This window comes from Chrysochloris asiatica, unplaced genomic scaffold, assembly GCF_000296735.1.
Source record: "Chrysochloris asiatica unplaced genomic scaffold, ChrAsi1.0 scaffold00004, whole genome shotgun sequence".
In the NCBI taxonomy this organism is placed as follows: domain Eukaryota; kingdom Metazoa; phylum Chordata; class Mammalia; order Afrosoricida; family Chrysochloridae; genus Chrysochloris; species Chrysochloris asiatica.
This window is the reverse complement of record NW_006408522.1, coordinates 5,767,691-5,773,690: the sequence shown is the minus strand read 5'-3', so window position 1 is coordinate 5,773,690 and position 6,000 is coordinate 5,767,691. Positions and strand designations below refer to the sequence as shown.

Sequence of the window (6,000 nt, the reverse complement as noted above, 5' to 3'; positions counted from 1 at the left end):
CTGTGTCTTTCCTTTTTGCCTTTTGTGACAGTGCGTGCAGTTCTGTGTCTTTCCTTTTTGCCTTTTGTGACAGTGCGTGCAGTTCTGTGTCTTTCTTAGTAGTGCCGGTCCCCAAATCCTCCGGTTCCGAGCCCATCCAGGAGGAGAGAGTGTGGCACAGCTTACGTGGCTGCTTGGTACTGCAGAGAAAATCAGAAAATCAGGGAGGCTAATAGCATTTGCTCACATCCAAGGTAGTTGTTTTTTTGGCATTGTTGTTAAGTGCTGTCGAGTCGGTTCCGGCCCACAGTGACCCTGCATAGGGTTTCTAAGAAGCAGCTGGTGAGCTTGAACCACGTTTGCAGTCCAGCGCATTAACCTACAGCGCCACACCAGGACTCCCTTTCTTGGCATGTTGTGGTTATGTGCCGTGGAGTCGATTCCAACTCATAGTGACCTTGTACAGGGTTTCCATGGCTGTAAATCTTTACGGGAGCAGAAAGCCTCATCTTTCCCCCTTCGGAACAGCTGGTAGTTTCGAACTTCTGACCTTAAGGTTCGCAGCCCGATTCGTAACCACTACGCTACCAGAGCTCTTTTTTCTTGGCATAGACTTGTTAAAATAACTGATTAGTATTAGCTCAGAGCCCTGGAGTGGTACTGTAGGATAAGTGAAGCTCAGTGTGAACCACAGGATCAGCAATTCAAACTTAAAAGTATTAATTAGCTCAGAGGGCGGGTCCTTGAGGGTGTTAAAGTTTGGCTGAAAGCTTGTTTTCGGTGTCCTCAGCTGGCTTCCCTTTGAACTCTCAGATTTGTTTTGTTAAGTAGCTTTATGTCAGCCATAGCTGTATGTTTGCGTGTGTACTCCCATCACCATCCTACCGATGTAGCCTACTGACGTAAGTTACTGTTTGCTATTACTGCTTACTCTTACGTACCTCCAAGTGTCTTCCTATGCCTTGGTCATGTTGTGCTGACCTCCCCCTTATTGTATATTCCCTCTTCCTTCACCCAATTTAATAAACAGGTCTGCTAGCTAGTTAGTGGTTTTCCCTCCTTCCCTTTGCATCCCTGGTAGCCATCAAAGGTTTCTCTCTCTTAAATCTTTTCTTGTCCATTTATGATTTAGCCATTTTTTTAAGGTTTTTATTATGGGTTGAAAGTTTACAGGGTAGATCATCAGTTTCACATTCAACAAATCTACACCTTTTTTGATAACAATGATCATAATCCCCTCCATGTACCATCAGTTAACAGTATTTCTCTCTATTCACTTTTGTTTTTTGTGTTTTTTTTTTTTAACACTCAGGTGTATATAATAATTTATACCGCCAAAGGGCACATTCTGCAAGTCTGCCTCCTGGCTGACAGCTTTTAGTTCCTCTCTTTCCATGAATCTAGAGTCCTCAGCTGCTCTCTCCTTCCATGTCCCCCATTCTCTGCCATCGCTGCTTCTCTGGATAAGGTCACGCATTCTGTTTGTGCTCTTCTTGGATGGTCCTAGGGTCCTCTATTTAGACGACTCTCCTGTTTTTGTTACAAAACTTCTACCTTTACAATTGTGACAGTCGCAATTAATCATAACAATTACTATTGATGATTAACCATTTTTAAGTATATAATTCAATGACTTTAATGACATTCACCATGTTGTGCTACCTTTGTTGTTGTTGTTATGTGCCGTGGAGTCAGTTCTGACTCATAGTGACCCGGTACAGGGTTTCTGAGGCTGTAAATCTTTACGGGAGCAGAAAGCCTCCTCTCTCTCCCGCAGAACAGCTGGTAGTTTCAAACTGCTGACCGTGAGATTAACAGCATGATTCATAAATGCTATGCTACCAGAGCTCCTTGTTACCTTCACCACTATGCATTTCTAAGTTTTATATCACCACAGAGAGAAACTTGGGGCCTGCAGCAGTAGCTCCCCATTCTCTCTTTACATAGCCCCTGATATCCTCTTGTTCTTTTTGCTTACTACTGTTGCCAATAGAAAGGAGCCCTAGTGGAGCTATAGGATAAGCACTAGGCTACTAATCACAAAGCTGGCAGTTCAAACCCACCAGCCACTCCACTAGAGAAAGATTAGGTTTTCAGCTTCTATAAAGATTTATAGCCCTGGAAACCCTGTATAGGGTCACTGTGAGTCAGAATGTACTCGATGGCAGTAGGTTCAGTTTGGTTTTGGTTTATTGTCAGTTGAGGAGAAGTGGTGGTGCAGTGGTTAAAGCACACAGCTGTTAACCAGGTGGTTATGAGTTGAACTTACGTGCTACTCCATGGGAGAAAGCTGTGGCCATCTGCTTCCATAAAGATTTAGTCTCCAAAACCACATGGCAGCTCTACTTGTTCTAGAGACTTTAGGAGTTGGAATGAACTTAGCAGTTGGTTGTTTTCTTTTTTTAATTATCAATTAAAAATTCTTTTCTTGGACATGCAGCAAGTGTTGAATTTTAGTTGATTTATACCCATTCCTTTATTAATTAGAGGTGGAGATGTGTGAGTACTTGGTAAATGTCCACTGTTTACCAGAACTCCACTTCTGGGACTATAATGGTTAAGCTTAGCTCTCATTTAAAAAGGAAAGGTGCTGATGTGAAAGACCCAAGGGGACTGAAATTGTTTAGCTGAAAGTATTCATATTCTGAGAGGCAAAAATCACTCCAGTTCTGGAACCTGACATGTAAAAAAGAAAGAAAAAGAAAATTATCACTCCATTTATTAGTATTACTGATCAAATATCCTAAATAAAATATTAGCAAGTGGAATCTAATAACATGTACTGTATCCAGATGCCACGCCGAGATCAAGTAGGATTTAGTCCAATACTGCAAGGTTGATTTCATAACAGAAAATATTAGACTAAAGGGGACGAGAAATCAAATGTTCAAGGAGGTTCTGTGAAATTTCAAATCAGTTACTGATTAAAAGAAGAACAGAAGAGTCTTGGTATGTGTGAAGTAGAATTGTTCTTTTGTGAGGGTTCTGAGTCAGAAATTGTCAGTGAGTACGTGTTAACGGTGAAGCCTAGCACCTCCCCACTGCAGTCAGGAACTGCCTGGGAATCCAGCTGCTGGCAGTATCACCCAGCGCTGATGCATGGAAAAGGATGCAATTATCAACATTTACAGATGAATTGACTGTATTTCTAGAACATTTTAAGAGAATCAATTGGAAAAATATGAGAGAATGCTTAGCAGCAGTTGCCTCTATAGAGCAGGATCACAGAGAGATGCTTTCCTAGGCCTCAAGTTTTGTTTTGTTTTTTTAAATCAAACATTTGATGAAAGTTTTAAGTCAAGCTAAAGAGTTTAGTAAAGTGACCAGATAGAAAAGAAACAGAACAAAACCTTACTGCTTCTTTATATCTAGCCAAAGATCCTATTTAAAGGAACAGTAAAAATGCAAACATACTTGAAGATAAATTTAATGAGAAATATGTAAGACTTATATGAAGAAAATCATAAGACTTTATTCAAGCAGCTGTGTCAAATTCAGTTCCTGCCCCACCCATGGCAGGCACTGGCCCAAAAGGCTGCCATAGAAACACTGTAACCCATGGGCCCTGGGCCTCTCTCCTGGGCCTCAGGGATACATTCTGTTACAGACATGAAACGGGGAAAAAACCCACACCTTTATTCAAAGGACAGCTAAACAGCATAGTTTGGGATGGGTAGATCTAAAATGGAAGAAATGTCATTTCTCTCCCAAACTGTTCTTTTTTCTAAATGGTTCATGAGTTCTGGAAGAGAAATTCTCAAGAGGAGCTAAAACATTTAAAAATTAAAATAAAGAGGGCAGGATAGGAAATGTTCTAGAAATATTATAATAGCATGTGCTGGTACATAAATGTATAGATGGAAACTTATTTTATGGCAAAGGTAAGATTTCAAATGACTAGGGAAAAGTGAAAATGAGTCAATAAATGATATTCATGTAAATGAAGATTGATTTGGGCGAACATTAATTCATTCCTACCTCATTTAGTGAATTAATCAAAATGTTCATGACAAAACCATGAGGACACTCTAGTGGTTAGTGGGTAGGGTCCCTGACTATGCTGAAGCCGGGAGTGAGAACACAGAGAGGGTGTTTTCACTGGGGCCACCATGGCCCCACTTGTATTGTTGACTTGTGAATTGTATGCTGGGTCTAGCCATGCTTTGGATTCCTTTTTGGTTTATCACAGTATATTGGCTTATTTTAGGAAAAGGAGAGAATTCCGCACTCTGTATACTTCAGCTCTGGGACCATGGGTGGTTGCTCTGCAAGGTTAAGCATCTCAGGAAGGCAGGCAGGCAGGCAGGCAAAACAGGAAGGACAAATATGTCAGAAAACAGATGAGGCTGGGAGAAGGACTTCTTTTGGGTTGGAGAAGACAGCGAGGACAGGAAGGGAGGACAGGGTCCAGGGTAATGACTGGGTGCAGGTACTGGGCTCTCTGGATCCATCATGGTGCTGCTCGGGAGCCCCCAGGCCTACCGTGGATGGAGCTGCTGAGGTAGAAGAAACCGGAGTGCGTTCATGTTGTTTAGTAATTTATATTTTGGTTTCAAAAACAGTCCTGTGAAATGTTGATCTATTCATTCTGCTCAATAATCTCAAAGCTTCTAGGGGTACCAAATTTCAGAAATTAGAGGTTCTATATAATTACCAAAGATGTACAGTATCACCTTCTAATTTGTTAGTTATCCCCTTCCAATGACACATGCTTCCTTACACCTGAACTGAGGCCTGAAAAGACACGGGGTACAGCGCCTTATGGTGGTTCCTAGAACCACCTTGGAACACTTCCCAGAATTCCTATATAGGGTCACTATGAGTTGGAATCAGCCCAAAGGCACTTAACAACCACCACAAATAACCTCCTGGTCAGTGGGCAGAGAGGCTGTGTAGATAGCATCTCAGGTCGCCATCACGGCTGACCCCCTACTTACCTGGGAAATTTTCTAGCAGATATTGATTTTAAATGTGGAAAATTGTATTTTCTTTCCTTCCTATCTAATCTCCCACCCCACCACTGAAGGGCACGGCTTTTTGCATGATGCAGCAAATCCTAGCTGATGGAAGCTCTAGTGTTGTCAACCTGAGAGCATGCAGCCACCTCAAGAGTGTGTGTGATGAGTCAGCGGGGACCTAAAGCGCCCATCAGTGTTCTTCATGTTTAGACATGGGATTGAGGAGGCCCCCAAAGGCAGCTTCACTAGAAGTTTGCAGATCTGGGTGTAGTGTCGGAGACTTGTTTCAGGAAATGCCATATTAGGCAGTGCATACACATACAAGTTAGTGGTGTCTTCAAGTGATCTATTGGGACTGAGTTGGAGGCAGAAGGGTCACTGTCAGTTGGGTGCTTGAAAAATGCTGAAAGATGTGGGAGTGAAGTTGAGCTGGGGGAAGCAGGTGTGGAATGCATATTCCAGGTATTGGGATCAATGAGCAAAGTCCTTGACCCCCATGCCAGACTGTCCAGTGCCTGGCCTAGACCTCAGCCCTGCTAGACCTTCCTATTCATGCACTCATGGGAGCTGCTAGGTTTGTGCTTCCTACTTAAGTTCTCAAACTCAAGGACAGTAAAATAATAATTAACATAAAAGTCAGAATAATGGCTACTTCTGGTGGGGGTGGGGGTGGGGTTGTGATTAGGAAGAGACACGGCATGTTGCTGATAGGGTTCCTGCCCATGGAGTTGGGGACCATTCCCAGAGCCCTGGGCTCCTTGGGTGCTGGAGAGAAGCCATTGCTCATCTTGGGTAGGGGTCCATGAGTACTCTTGTTTTCTCCAATCTAAACAGAGTATTTTTTATTCTCAGAATATACATGCTTCTGCAGAATGATATATATACATTTTATGTATACTTATTAATATGTGATTGCACCAGCCTTTTTTCTTATTATACAAGGGGGATTTAAAAAAATGGAAAAATGGAATGAAAAGATAATGGAAATTTCCCACATACTCTTTAAAGTCCCTTCATGTATTTTAGACTCTGTGGCACATGAAACCTCTGTCCCACCTACTCC

General features: G+C 42.2%; 1 protein-coding gene across 3 annotated transcripts in view; it reads left to right on the top strand.

Moving 5' to 3' along the window:
* The window catches only part of USP3 (ubiquitin specific peptidase 3), a 143,009-nt gene that overhangs the window by 131,503 nt on the left and 5,506 nt on the right, over nucleotides 1–6,000 (top strand). The gene's annotated exons all lie outside the window — the stretch shown is intronic.